We start from the raw sequence: 14,453 nt of genomic DNA, 5'->3' as shown, positions 1-14,453 counted from the left end.
ATATATATATATATATATATATTTTTTTTTTTTTTTTTTTTTTTTTTAGACAGACAGAGTCTCACTCTGTTGCCCAGACTAGAGTGCCGTGGCGTCAGCCTAGCTCACAGCAACCTCAGAATCCTGGGCTCAGTCGATCCTCCTACGTCAGCCTCCCGAGCAGCTGGGACTGCAGGCATGCGCCACCGTGCCGGGCTAAGTTTTCTCTGTATATATTTTTAGATGTCCATATAATTTCTTTCTATTTTTAGTAGAGGCGCGGGTCTCGCTCTCGCTGAGGCTGGTCTCGAACTCCTGACCTTGAGCGATCCTCCCGCCTCGGCCTCCCAGAGTGCTAGCATGACAGGCGTGAGCCACCGCGCCCGGCCTGTACGTTCTGTATTAACAGACGGAAGGCAGGGAGAATTTTAGCCTTTCAAAGCCTGCCCTGCTCGCCTCTCAAGCCCACCGATGGCACTCTGAATCCCGTGACGTTCCTTCACTCAGCCGAATCCTTCAGCACCCGACCCCCCCACCCACCCCCGTGCCACGGGAGTTCGTTCTCATGGCGGAGCCATCACGTGTTGTAGGTGCCTAGGCAGACCGTGCCCTGACCCCGAGGAGGTACAGAATCGCCTATAGCCTCGGGGGGGGGGGGGGAACAAGATGTGTCCGTGTCTAAGGCGACGTCCTGTCGGTCACGAAGACGTCTGCAAAGACTAGTATCTGCCAGGCATTGAGCCACATGACATGGGACGCGGGCGTGTTCCTTCACTTAGGTGGTGGCGTGTGTTGGTACTCGCAGAGGATAATAAACCCACTCGCGGGCCGGCTGCGACCCTCCCCCCCCCCCCCCCGCCCCGTGTCTCTTCCTCTATCCACTGAAGGAAAAAACCGCAACAAAAGGTAGAAGACCACAGGGTGGGGAGAGAGCCCGTCGCTCTCCCTACGTGACCGTCCGGAGCGCTCGTTCAGATGGGAGGAGGTGTGTGTTTCATTGATTTGGGTGCCGTCTTTTCTCTGCAGCTGTGTCAGAAGACAGCGATCTTCGGATTTTCACTCCACCGAGTGAATACCCTTTTGAAGAGAATGTCTACGGGAAGCCTACGGTTCCCCCGCGTGGGTGGCCCTCCTCTAGAAATGAAGCTCGCTTCTTGAACGGAGGGGATCTGTGTACGCCATCATTCTTTCGGGACGATTTCTCAGACGCTAGCTTCGGACCGCCACATAGATCGTCCCCGACGTTGCCTCAAGGGTCCCCACCGACCGTCCCCAGCCTGCCCACTCAAGGGAGCCGGGCCCCTTCTGATCTGTCCGCCCGCCGTGAAGCTCCCTCCCGAGGGTCCGAAAGCCCACCTGTTTCCCAGTTCGGTTGAATGATGCAGCACCCGGGCGGGGCACTGGCACCCAGTGACTCCGTTCTGAGTCTGTGCGCTCTGGGGTGCGGGTGCGGGTGCGGGGGTGGGGGGGAGCGGAAGGGGAAGACGGTGGCGGTGGGGGGGGGGGAGTTCCATCTCGACAGGTGGCCTCCTACCGACTGACTCTATGGGACGGACCGTTCCCACTCGGGACCGTGTACCTTCTCGGCCTAGGCACATCCCGGCTCTTAAAGCCACTCTCGGGGACACTCTCCCACGTACACGTAGATGGCCTGCACGAGTGAGTGCTCTTCCTTTCTCGAAACATTGGAAATCTGTCCGCCATTTTACCTGACCTGACGGTGTGTGATAAAGGAGCATAGAACCCTCAGCCACCCTCCGCCTTCCCGCTGCCACGAGAGACGGTGCGGAGCGTGAGAGTCTATCCCCGGCTCTCCCTCGACTCTCCGTGTCCACCGGAACGTGGCCCGACTGCAGTGACACCAGCTATGTTAAGTCGGTCTCTGGGTAGGGAAAGAACGTCACCGGATAGGCCCCATCGATCGCTTATCTGTTCTGATAGTTTTGTGGCAGCCGTTTCTTGCCCCTTTCTTTTCTTTTTCTGTCTCTCGCCCTCGCCCCCGCCCCCGCCCCCACCCCCAAATTCTTTCTAAGAAGACATTTAGGATGTCAGATTCTGGCCACGTGCCCCCCTGGGCACAGGGGGCCAGCAGAGACAAAGGTCTTTGGTACCAAGTGTTCATTCCACAGTGACAGATATTGCCACGCTTGTACTGACCGGGCCTTGAGATCGTGAGTGGGTCAACTCTGAAACTCCCTGTACTCTACTTCTCTCTCGGGTAGGTCCCTGTCCCAACCCTCCGGCTTCTAGCACACACCCAGTGTCACTCTCTCCTCTCGGGATAAAGTTCCAAGTTCCAGATGATCCGATCCGCTCCAAGGAGGAAGGGGAGCTGGCCGGGCCGCCCACTGTGCGCCCCACCCCCACCCCTCCCCACCCCCGTCATAGGGTCCCTTCTTTTCAGGCTGACACTGGCACCGGTTGTCGGGTGTCACCTAGCGGCCACTTTGATCAGCCATCGGGATCGGGATCGGGGAAAGTCAGGTGACGTTGGGAGTTTAAGAGCTGACTCCCCGGGCGGGGGTGGGGGTGGGGTGGGGGTTTTGTGTGGTGTGTGTGTGTGTGTGTGTGTGTGTGTGTGTGTGTGTGTGTGTGTGTGTGTGGTGGAGGGCGGGGCGTGGTTCGGATCAGCCGCGGGGAGTAGAGCACGGTCCGGTCCCACTCTCTTCTTCCTGGGCCCGCAGCTCTGGGCCCCGCCCGAGGCAGCCCTAGCCTCTGGCGGGTCTCCGCCCACCCGCCCTGTTGTCTGCGGGAGGCGCCCCTCCTCCCGCTCCCTCCCTCCTCCCGGGACCATAGGCCTCTGCCCGTAGTTCTTTTGTTGTTGTTGTTGTTGTTGTTGTTGTTGTTGTTGTTGTTGTTGTTGCTGTTTGCCCTTTTGTTTGTTTCCGTTTTATCTTGTTTTTTAGGCTTACTGAATATCATCTCGGATAAAAATTTAAAGCACAGAATGCCTCATATTATATAACAAGATGTAGCTTTTTATCCTACGCCGAGAGCGATGCATTTTTCTCTTCGGGTCCATTTTCCCGTCCTGGGAGAAATACGAAGTTGCTCGTGATACTTCCCCATCATCTTCCGGTTTCCCCGACTCAGAAACACTGTCAACACGACGTATTCGATGGTATATCTCTGCGTGTGCACGTGGGCGCCCTTACCTATTTCTTTTCGGCATCGGGCTCCTATCTTTTGGTACCTAGGGGGGAAAAAAGAAGAAACCAAAAAAGGACGGAAAGATGTTCTGTCCTTTTACCCTCTCCTCCCCCCCCCCCCCACCAACTTTTGGGAACTCGTCGTCTGGCCTACGTCCCCAAGGCAGGTTAAATCTTTTCTTAAAACTCCCAAGTGGTCCCCTGCCCCCCAGGTGGGCGGCCGGCAGAGTTCACAGAGTTCACAGGCTTTGTTTTTGGCAGAGCCTGGACGATTGAAATCATTAACCGCAATCGTTGCTAAAGCTGAGGACCACAGGCTCCCACCCACCCACCCCCCCGCGCGCCCTTTAAAAGCTCTCTATTTCTGCCTAGCCCTATGTTCGGGAAATCTGGGGGCTTGAGATGGGAAGGTCTACCTTATTTCCTCCTTTACCGGCAAAATAGACTCTCTCTTTCCTTCCTCGTCACACAGCTTGTCCTCCTTATTTGGCCTCGTGGGCAAGTGGCCCAGCTTTCGGTAACACCGAGACTTCTAAGCTGTCTTATCGGTCTTGTTTTGTTTTTACTTTCTTTCCTCTTTTCTTTTTTCTTTTTTTTCTTTTCCTTTTTTTTTTTTTTTTTTTTTGAGACAGGATTCCTTTCACTCTGTCCTCTCCCAGCCAGGCCGCCTTGGCCTGATTGTAGCTCACGGCAAGCTCCAAATCCAGGGCTCAAGTGATCCTCTCTGCCTCGGCCTTCTGAGTAGCTGGGACTCTAGGCAAATGCTGTGCTGCCACACCCGGCATAATTTTTCTTTTTTTATATTTTCTTGGTAGAGACGAGGTCTCATCGTGTTACCCAGGCTGGTCTCCGGCTGCTGGGCTCAAGTCATGCTCCCGTCTCTGCCTCCCAAGTTGCTGGGGTCACAGGCATGAGCCACCGTGGCCAGCCAGGTTATTGAAAGGCGATCACTTTGCTATCCTGATACGAAACCCCAAATGTGCGAGTGTGAGGCACCAGACGGAGGGGAGTCCCCGCACCACATTGTCACGGCCGTTGAGGGTGGCTCACGAAAAAGCTGGGATGGGGGTACACGGTAGTGATCAAGGGGATACATTCTAGTGGGATAGCAGAAATATAGAATGTCCTGAAAAACACCAAGTGTCAGAATGCCACAGCAGTCAACGGCTCACAAACTTCCGTTCCCTTGTGTCATGGTAGGCGGCTTACTTTTCTCCTACTCCCTCGGTATGAGTAAAGCCTGACATGGAAAATGTCTACGTCTCATCCAAATCCGTCAAGACGATGGAGGGGGGAACTGGGAGAGGAACAAAGAGAAAACAAGGAAGAAGCAAAACAAGGGAGAAGGGGGACGAGGAGGAGCAGGAGGAAACTGCCTCCCCTGCCCCCGTGCTACCCAACGATACGTGAAGAATGGCCTCTTCCCTCCTCTCCCACCCTGTAACTATGCCTGGAGGTGTACCCTACGGCTACGGTCCTAAAAGAATGTACGACTACTTATAATAGTGGAAGAAACGCGGTCTGATAGGTTTTTGTGCAGTGGGACACCTACCCGGCCAGGGCACTCGCGGTGAATGGAGCTCGCAGGGCGGGCGGGAGGTCGCTCTGGGTGAGTCTGTGAGTTAGCGGTGAGTGGTGAGTGAATGTGAAGGCCTAGGACGTTACCGTAGCTTTTTATAAACCCCGGACGCTTAGGCCACACACGACATTTACCTTCAGAAATTTCTTTCTTCAGTCATACATTAACCTTAGCTTACTGTAAGTGTTTTCACTTCATAAACTTTCCCACGTTGTTTTTTTTTTTTTTTTTCCTTTTCCTTTTCCTTTTCTTTCCTTTCCTTTTTTTTTTTTTTTTTTTCTTTTTTAACCTTTTGGACTCTTTTGTAACACCACGACTTAAAACACAAACACATTGCACTGTCGTACACAGATGTCTTCTTTCTTTCTTTCTTTTTTTTTTTTTTTGAGACAGAGTCTCACTTTATTGCCCGGGCTAGAGTGAGTGCCGTGGCGTCAGCCTAGCTAGCTCACAGCAACCTCACACTCCTGGGCTTAAGCGATCCTACTGCCTCAGCCTCCCGAGTAGCTGGGACTACAGACATGCGCCACCATGCCCGGCTAATTTTTATGTATATATATTTTCAGTTGGCCAGATAATTTCTTTCTATTTTTAGTAGAGACGGGGTCTCGCTCTTGCTCAGGCTGGTCTCGAACTCCTGAGCTCAAACGATCCGCCCGCCTCGGCCTCCCAGAGTGCTAGGATGACAGGCGTGAGCCACCGCGCCCGGCCTGGATGTCTTCTTTCTTTGTGTCCTTATTTATTCTGTAAGGTTTTTCCTACTTTTAAAGCTTTCATCGTTCTATGCACTTTTCAAAACAAACAAACAAACAAACAAACAAACAAACAAACAAATAAATAAATAAATAAATAAAAACTAAAACGGAGGCGGGGGAGGAGGGAGAGGGAGGGAGAGAAATAACACACACATGGATACGTTTCCCAACTCAACCGAGGAAGGGGGCCGAGTCAAGGTTCTCAGGGAGCCACCGGTGACGAAATGGTCAGGCTCAGAATCAGCACGGCAGAGTGGCTGCAGACCCAGGGGGCCTGGACCGGCTACCTGGATGACACTCCGTTTCCGGTAACTCGGGGAGTCATAGATCCCCTTGTGCCTCAGCCTCTTCATCTGCAAATGGGGAAATAATGGTGCCTACCCCACAGGGATATGGTGCAGAGTGAAAAAGCGAATGCAGGCAAAGCACACAGAAGCTCGCGTGGCAAGCGGTAAGCCTGTCATCGTGGTCACAGTCGTTGTTATAGGATCATCTTCCTACGTCCTTGTCTTTTAAAGATTAGTAGAACCTCCCAGAAGATGAGAATAGGCTCCTCCTGAGCAAGTCTCGGCTGTAAAGCCACAGGCATGTTGAGCATGAGGCACAGAAGGCAGAATAAAAACCTGATCCCGGAACATTATGTTCCTGCAGGACATGAAATCATCGAAGGTATGGGAAATCCTACCTTACATCGGTTTTACTGGAACACCTAGGATGGCGGACGCACACGGATGCCCGCGCACGCGCACCCCAAACCTTTTGAGCCTCACAAAACAGTGTAACCCGGGAACACACTATGATGCTCATTAGCGATATATTTGGGCCCCGGTTACTCGTCACTCTGAGCCTGCCTCCTCCTTATCTGTCCAAGGAGAACACTGTTTGTCACAATTATCCTCACCCTACCTAACGCTTCTGGTAAAATTTAAGTGAGAGAACACCCGCTGGACAGAAAAATCTATGTTATCTCCCAATTTTTCTTCCTCCTGATTTCTATCTGAATCTGTGAGCTCGCTTTGGTTCACTTCGGTTTTTCAAGAGGCTCCGGTTACCTTCTCTCCCACCTATATCGGATTGGGTCTGATGGAAGAAAGAAGGAAAAAAAAAAAAAAAAAAAAAAAAAAACATAGTAAAGAAAGCAGAGCAACGTTTGTTTCTGAAGCAACCGATCAAACATTGCTGATGAGCCGGTATTTTCTATTTCAGTAAACCAAGGAGGCCTATTGTCATGAGGCTGTGAGGGGCCCGGGTAAGTTTGGATGATTATCCCTAAAGGAGACAAAGCAGACAGACTAGGGCACGTGTGATTTTAGCAAAGAGAATAAACGGTGACCTCTTTGCCGAGTTGGGCCTTAGCAGACCAAAGGGAAATAAAGGTGTAATAGGACGCTCAATTTTTACTCTGGACACAGATGTCGGGCCCTGAACTGAGAACACTGGGTTTTTTTTACCCTCCTTGATATTCACATAGGCTTAGAGGATGCCGGGGGTGGGGTGGGGGGTGGGGGGGAAGAATACCGAGCCTGTAAGTTATCCCTAAAACTCGGATTTTATGTTCCCTTGCCTTTTCATAACTGAGCGACACACAACATTAAAGAATGGACACAGGCCGGGCGCGTTGCCTCAGGCAGGCCTGTAAACCTAGCACTCTGGGAGGCCGAGGTGGGAGGATCGCTCAAGGTCAGGAGTTCGAGACCAGCCCGAGCAAGAGTGAGACACCCCCCCCCCCCCATCTCTACTAAAAATATAGGAGGAAATTAGTCAGACAACTAAAAATAGATAGGAAAAAATAGCCGGGCATGGTGGCGCATGCCTGTAGTCCCAGCTCCTCGGGAGGCTGAGGCAGGAGGATCGACTGAGCCCAGGAGTCTGAGGTTGCTGTGAGGTAGGCTGACACCACGGCACTCACTGTAGCCCGGGCAACAGAGTGAGACTCTGTCTCGGGGAAAAAAAAAAAAAAAAAAAAAAAAAAAGAATGGACACAGACTTCCACAGGTTTGTATGTGGCCCCTTTTACTTATTAACGCTACAGGACCTTAATTATTTGTGCTCTGAATCTGATATTCAAATTATCCTTGTGGCCAACCCGTTTGCACAGTAGATGATAGGGAAAGAGATAAGAGTTCACCGCCTGAATAGATGACAAGCAATGGGGAGTACTGGTGAAATTACAAGTGGCCTATGTGTACCCACTGAAAATCCCAATTAGCCCCTACCATGAGTTCAAAGAAGAGATCTAAATTTCTGACCCCGTGACCCTAAAAGATATTTCCTCCCAGGGTGTCACAGAGAAAAATAAAACTCCATCCTAGCACTTTGGGAAGCCTAGGCGAAAGGCTCGCTTGAGGCCAGGAGTCTGAAGTTGCAGTGAGCAACGATGATGCTACTGCACTTTAGTGTGGGAAACAGAGTGAGAGCCTGTCAAAAGAAAAAAAGAAAAAAAAGAAGGAAAAATTGCCGTGAGAGCCCTGGTTATGATACGGCAATAAGCGCTAGCTCTTGGAAGGTGTAAAACAGATTCACGGTGGCTTACGCCAATTTGGGATGTACGAAGACAAGCTTGAGCACCACCGCCAACCAAAATTACCAATGAATACCTGGCTAGCGATCGGGATCAGACATACTATAAAAGAAAAAGCTCCCACGGCTAAAATAATGTGAACACGATGGACTCGTCGATGGAAAAGAACCCCGAATCACTGCACTGCAAAATAATTTAGAGAGTTTTATTCCGAGCCCAACGTCCGTGATCGTGGCCCAGAGAGCTACACCCAAGAAGCCTCGAGCGAGCGGACCCGTGGCGGCGGGGCGGGTTACGGTTTGGCTTCCTACATTTTAGGGAGACAGGAATTACATGTAAAAATCACAAATCGATACACGGAAGGGGTACATCGGTCTGGCCTCCAAAGGCAGGACATCTGGCAGTTGGGGGGGGGGGGGGCGCGGTGTTTACGGGTTTGCAGCTGGGTTTAAAGATTCTTTGATTTGCAATCGATGACATAAATGAACCTCTGCCTAAAGGCTTTGCATCACGTTTTCAGTTAAGACAAGGATGTCTGCTAATCACAGACAAGCCACTGGGACAGTTTACCCCAAACTCAAGTGCTCTGTAGTTCAGTAAACGGTTGGCCTGCTAGATATGCATGCGTTAAGCTTGGTCTTGCCCGGCCTTAGGCCCGTCGGGCATTCAGTATCTCATTGTGACAAAAACTGACTCCATCAGGGAGGGGTGTCTGACCTCCCCTGTCCTTGAGGGCAGCAGCTCAGGTTTAAAGGTTTTTCTAGGGTTCCCTGGGCCAACCACGGGACGGGTCTGACGCAGGCGGTGGCGGGCGGAGGGCGGCTTAAGATTTTATTTTAGTGCATACACTCCAGAAATGGTGTTTCCCTGGGAAAGATACACGAGTTCACGAACAGCTTTCCTTCGGTTGGTCCGGCCCCTCCCTGAGGTCGTCTCCCTGCCCCCACTCCTCCCCTCCCCTGGGGCCGGAGCCCGGGCGGAAAGGCCCAAGAGGAGAGGCGCGTGGGGGAGGTGCCGCTCCCAGAACGAGACTCGTCTCGGCCCCACGTCACCCAGCCACCGCGACCGCTTCGCCCGAGGAGGTGCCCAGCCAGTCGTGCTTCTGCCCCCTCGAGATTGCCTGCGGCCTGGGGGCGGGGAACGAGCTCCCGGCCCAAGAGGAAACCCCCTAGCCCGGCCGGCCGCACAGGTGGCCGTGCCCCCGGCGGGGCCCTTCCGCCGTTTGCCACGCCCCCCCCCGCCCCCGCCCCCGCCCCCGCCCCCGCCCCGACTCAACGCGCTGACTGCGCGTGCGCGTGCGCGTGCGCGTTCGCACGTAGCCGCCTCGGACTTCTCGCGGGCGGAACCGCTTTCAGCCGCGACCCCGCCCCGCGAGCTGCCGCTTCCCGGCCTGCCTCGGGGCCGCGGCCCGGCGCACGGGGGAGGGGAGGGAGCGTAGGTCGGTCACTTGGGGGCGGGGTGGGCGCTAAAGAAATCAGTCCCCCTCCGTCTCCTGCGTCAGCCAAAGCCCCGAACCCTTGGAGAACTGCCACCGCCACTACCGTGGGGGGCTGGGTCCTCACTTTGTGTCCTCCTTGTGGCCCAGTCCGAGGGGGCTGGGCTGCCAAGCAGATCCTCTTGGGAAGGAGGCAGGAAGGGCCCAGGTCTGGACAGGGGTGGACTGGACCCCTCCACCCTGGGGTGTGGACTGGCTACCGAAAAGCTCAGCCGCTTGTCCACGAGGCCGAATAACGAGGACAAGCGGTATGAGGAGTAAGGAAAGAGAGAGTCTACTTTGCTGGCAGAGGAGGAAATAAATAGGGTAGAGCTTCTCAGTCTCAAACCCCCAAATTTCCTGAACATAGGCCTAGGCAGAAATACAGAGGTTTTAAAGGAGGGAGGGTTGGTTCTCAGCTTCAGGCAATTACTGCAGTTAACCGTTCTAATCGTCCCGTGGCCCCCCCCCCCCCCCCCCCCCCCCCCGTCTCTGCTGAGAAGAAAGCCTGTGGACTCCGTGGGCCGCCCACCCTGGGGGGCCACCTGGAGTTATAACCAAAGAGTTAACGTGCCTCAGGGATGCAGGCCAGGCTGTAAGTTCCCAAAAGCCTGGGGGAAGTTTTAAAAAGACGGAAAAGCTTTCTGCCCTCTTCCCCGCCCCGCCCCCCCCCCCCACAAGGCCATTTTCTGTGGTGCAGACTCGGCACCCTCCCTCCCTCCCTCCCTCCCGTGCAGGCCTGTTTATCCTCAATCATCTGCGAGTTTCACGAGGAGGAGGAGGAGGAGGAGGAGGAGGAGGAGCAGCAGCTCTCTCGCTCTCCCCACCCTCTTTCTTCCCTTAGGAAATCCTCAGCCCTGTTCCACACACTCAAGGTGGTGGGCCTGCTCCGGCCCCCTCCCCCCAACCCGCCGACGGAGTAGGTGTACAGACAGGAGCACACTTCACGGGGATGAAGGGTTGCGGTGGCCAAATGGGAGATGCGAGGCGGGGGGGGGGGGGGGGGGAGTGGCTGGCCTTTGGCAAAGAGTGACTCGGAGTAGCCATCCAGGCTTGTCTGAAAAGTGGGACTGCGAGCCTGAGCGCGCCGACGAAGTCGATGGACACGGTCACTGCTGTGAGATGTCTCTTTTACCACGATGTAACACCAAAGCAAAGCCCTGTCCCGCTGGGTCGGAGAAGGCCTTGTGGGCAATTTAGAAAAGCCATGGCGTGGCCGTTCGGAATACTTCCTGCCTCTCCGGGAATCAAAAATTAGAAAGGACCGTGGGTTCTGTATCAACGTACCAAAGGCAGGGAGAATTTTAGCCTTTTAAAGCCTGCCCCGGCCCTATCTCAGCAGGGCAGTGGCACCCCAAGTTCCGTGACATTTCTGCACTCGGCGGCGTCTGACTTCTTCAGCCATCTGATGGGATGCCCCTGCCAGGTGGCCACTCACTCGCCCCTTCAGTTCAACCCTTGTACCAGGAAGTTTTGCCTTCTTCCTAACCACTGTGGGGGGACTGGGGGGTGACGTGTGTGTGTGTGTGTGTGTGTGTGTGTGTGTGTGTGTGTGTGTGTGTGTGTGGAGGGGGGGGAAACGGGGCAGACCCACAGGTGCAGCTTCTTGGTCATAATGGGCCCACGGCAGCGTGGGATTCCCCCCGGAAGGGAGGCAGGGTGGCACTACAGCACCGAAACCTGACGCGGGTGGCCACGCGGATGGGGGGGCGCCCGTTAGACGGGTGGCCGAGGCCAGGATGGCTCGGCCTCAGATGCAGCCACCGAGAGCCACCTGGGTCCCGGAGGGTCAGCCCGAGAAGCCCCGCAGCAAGAGGTCCCTCCGGCAGAGCAGACACTGAGTCTGTAAGTCAAGACAGCTGGGAGGCCTGGGAGTCAGAGGCCCTGGATCTCAGGTCCCGGGGTGGGGGCGGGGAGCAGTGCCGGGAGAGAGAGCCCGGGCTCCAGAGGCCGTGATGGGGCCCGGTGGGGCGGGCCGAGGAGGCCGAGGCCGGGTGTGGTATGGTCCGGGATGAGGGGGTTGGGGTGGCGGGCAGGGGGAAAGACCCCTTCACTCAGACGTGCCCTCAGAGGAAGGCAGAGGTGCGTTCTGCCTTCCTCCAGCTAGTGGAACGCTCGGCATTTCTTTCCTTCAGAGCTGGGTTGAACCGATAGGGCGTCTGTTATGGTACGGAGTGCGAGACAGGACCACCTAGAGACCGAATTGAGCCAAGTCATGAGTCTTTATTAGCTGACCGGCGACCACCCCCCTGCCCTGTTAGGGTGCGGGTACAGAGAATGGCCCTGAGCCGAAAAAAACCAGGAAGGTTTCATACTATCCTAAGCTACAGCTACGTGACTTTAGGCTACGTGCCTTTAGGCACGGCGGCGGTTGAAACAACATTATACCACCTACTCCACAGCTGTGGGGTCTGGGACCAGCCTCGGGCCCCGTTTCGGTGACAGTCTTTAAGTGAGCAGGTTTACAGAAACAGATAGCACCAATTAAGGAACGTTCTTTCAGGCGTTAAGCAAGCACAACGGGCAGCTGGAAAGTTTAAACACTTAGTTACAAGTTAGTTGCTTTGTTTTTATCTCTGCAAGGTACATATTTCCAGTTACAGACACAGGTCAAGCGGACGTCGGTCACCTAGCGAGCGAGCGTAAGTTTTCAAGTGGGCCTTTACAGCGTCCAGACGGGCCACAGTCCAGTTATTGTGCATTCTTTTTGACCACTTGGAAAGCTACTAGCACTGTCCGGGCCTCACTCACGCGGACTACAGAGTTATGACCCGGTGTGTGTGTGTGTGTGTGTGTGTGTGTGTGTGTGTGTGTGTGTGTGTGTGTGTGTGTGTGTGTGTGTGGTGCGTGTGTGGTGCGTGTGTGTGTGTGTGTGTGTGTGTGTGTGTGTGTTTAGCTGTCCGTATAATTTTTTTTCTCTTTTTAGTAGAGACGGGAGTCTCGCTCTTGCTCAGGCTGGTCGCGAACTCCTGAGCTCAAACGATCCGCCCGCCTCGGCCTCCCAGAGTGCTAGGATTACAGGCGTGAGCCAGCGTGCCCGGCCGAGTCTTTCCTTCCTTCCTTCCTTCCTTCCTTCCTTCCTTCCTTCCTTCCTTCCTTCCTTCCATTTCTTTCCATTTTTCTTTCCTTTCTTCCTTGCTCCTGTTATCCTGTCTTTCTGTCTCTCTTTTTTCCATCTTTCTTCCCCCTTTCTGCTTTCCTACCTTCCTTCTTTCTCATTCTCTCCTTTCTCTCTCCTTCCTTCTTTCTGTCTTTCCGTTCTTCCTTCCTTCTTTCTCTCTGTGTCTTTCTCTGCTTTCTCTCTCTCTCTCTCTCTCTCTCCTTCCTTCTCTCTATCTTTTTCTCTTTCCCTCTTTCCGTATTCTTGTTTCTTTTTCTCTTTTAATTTCCTTTCTTTTTCTCTTCTTTTCTTTCTTTCCCTCTTTCTTTCTCCTTCCTTCCTTCCGTCCTCTCGTTCTCTTTCTTTCTGCCTGTCTTTTCTTTCCTTATTTCTTCTTTCCTTCTGTCTTTCTGTGTTTCCTATCGCCTTCCCTTCCTTCCTTTTCCTTTTCCTTTCTCCCCCCGCTTCCTGTCTTTTCTTATTCACTGTTTTCTTCTTTCTGACTTTCTCTCTCCGTTTCTCTGTCTCTTCTCTCTCTCTTCTTTTCCTTTCTCTCTTTCCCTCTTTCTGGGTCTGCCTGTCTGTCTCTCGGCTATGTCGTGGTCTGTGCAGAGACGGGTTTGGTGGACGATTTCGGTGGTCGGGTCGACCCATCCTTTCTTTGATCCCAGTGCTAGCCACGCTGGGGCCTGCCTAGCTTCCCCGATCAGGCGAGATCGGGCGCGTTCAGGGTGGTGTGGCCCTAGACTGACCCGTCCTCTGTCGATGGCTTCCGTGGGGAGTAGGGGGGACTGTGTTTGATGCCCTCGGGGGACCTTCTGGACTCTGAAATGATGGGCTCCGGAGGGTTGCCCCGTGATTTGCAGCAGACCTCTGGTGGCTGGCGCCGGTTGTGGTCGGGCTCCACCTGGCGGCCGCTTTTCTAGAAGGCTCTTGTCCTCTGAATCTTCGGTGCGGCAGGCAAAGCAGGGGACAGTCCCCGCTGTGACGGAGGCTGGGTTCCGGGAAGCAAGCAGCCTTCTCAGGGCCATCTGGCTCGTGCCGGGACGCCGGCTGGGACGTCTGTGAGGCGAAGCTTGGGCCCGCAGGGCTGTCGTAGGAGGACGTTGTCGCCGCGCTTCCGGGCTCAGCCGGCCAGGCGGCTGGCGGGGCTGGCGGGGCTGCCCGGGCGGGTCGACCAGCACGCTGTGGCCGCTCTGGCAAGACCCTCCCCGCCCCGCGGGGACAGGAAGGAGACGGCGCACGTGGACGGGAGAGGAGGGTGTCCGGCGAACGGCCGCCGTCCCGTGCATGCCTGTCCCTCTCCCTCTCCCACGGCCTCGCCTTTCCTGCCGCTTTTCCCTGGGTCCCGCTCAAGAGGCAGGGACAGCCCTGTGAGTGGCACGGGTGGCTGGGTCCCTCGCGGGATCCCAGTCGTCCGTGGCTTCTTCCGAGTCCTACTCTGGGGGCACGGACCGGGCCCTGGGCGGCGCGGGTGGCCGGCGAGGGCGACCCCTGTCGGGCCGCAGCGGTCCCGTCCCGATGTTTTCTCCTCCATGAGTCCCCCCTGTGCTGGGGCCGGGGACCGGGGACCGGGCCCCGCCCGGGTGGCGCGGGTGGCCGGCGAGGGCGACCCCTGTCGGGCCGCGGCGGTCCCGTCCCGATGTTCTCTCCTCCACGAGTCCCCGTGCGGGGGCCGGGGTGGCGCGCGTGCCCGGCGAGGGCCTCCCCGACCCTCTACGCCACGGGGGGGGGGGGGGGAGTGGTCCGCGGGTCCTGGGGGTCGACCAGATGTCCCTGAGTGCCCCTCGTCTGCTGGCCCTGGGCACCTGCTGGGGACAGGTGGCCGTGTCGAGTGTCGTAGGGGCAGGCGTGGTCAAGTGGCTCGGTCCCCGCCACCCTGCACCGTGTTTTTGA

The 14,453-nt window shown here is 55.3% G+C and overlaps 2 long non-coding RNA genes across 9 annotated transcripts in view; both read left to right on the top strand.

Annotated features, from left to right (window-relative positions):
- LOC123625119 overlaps window positions 1–2,538 on the top strand; it is a 4,084-nt gene extending 1,546 nt beyond the window's left edge. Inside the window, exons 1-4 of one of the 8 annotated variants that reach the window (XR_006730386.1) lie at window positions 187–208; window positions 1,006–1,420; window positions 1,572–1,865; window positions 2,109–2,305. This is a non-coding gene — a long non-coding RNA (uncharacterized LOC123625119). The other 7 variants (XR_006730385.1, XR_006730379.1, XR_006730383.1 and 4 more) reach the window with 7 other exon arrangements.
- A 1,480-nt stretch (window positions 2,539–4,018) lies between these two features.
- On the top strand, window positions 4,019–4,383 carry LOC123625131. The gene is made up of 2 exons (XR_006730407.1): window positions 4,019–4,060; window positions 4,329–4,383. It is a non-coding gene; the product is annotated as an uncharacterized LOC123625131 (long non-coding RNA).
- The last annotated feature ends 10,070 nt before the right edge of the window (window positions 4,384–14,453 follow it).

Source organism: Lemur catta, chromosome 20 (assembly GCF_020740605.2).
Source record: "Lemur catta isolate mLemCat1 chromosome 20, mLemCat1.pri, whole genome shotgun sequence".
Taxonomy (NCBI): Eukaryota; Metazoa; Chordata; class Mammalia; order Primates; family Lemuridae; genus Lemur; species Lemur catta.
This window is presented reverse-complemented; position numbering and strand designations above follow the sequence as displayed.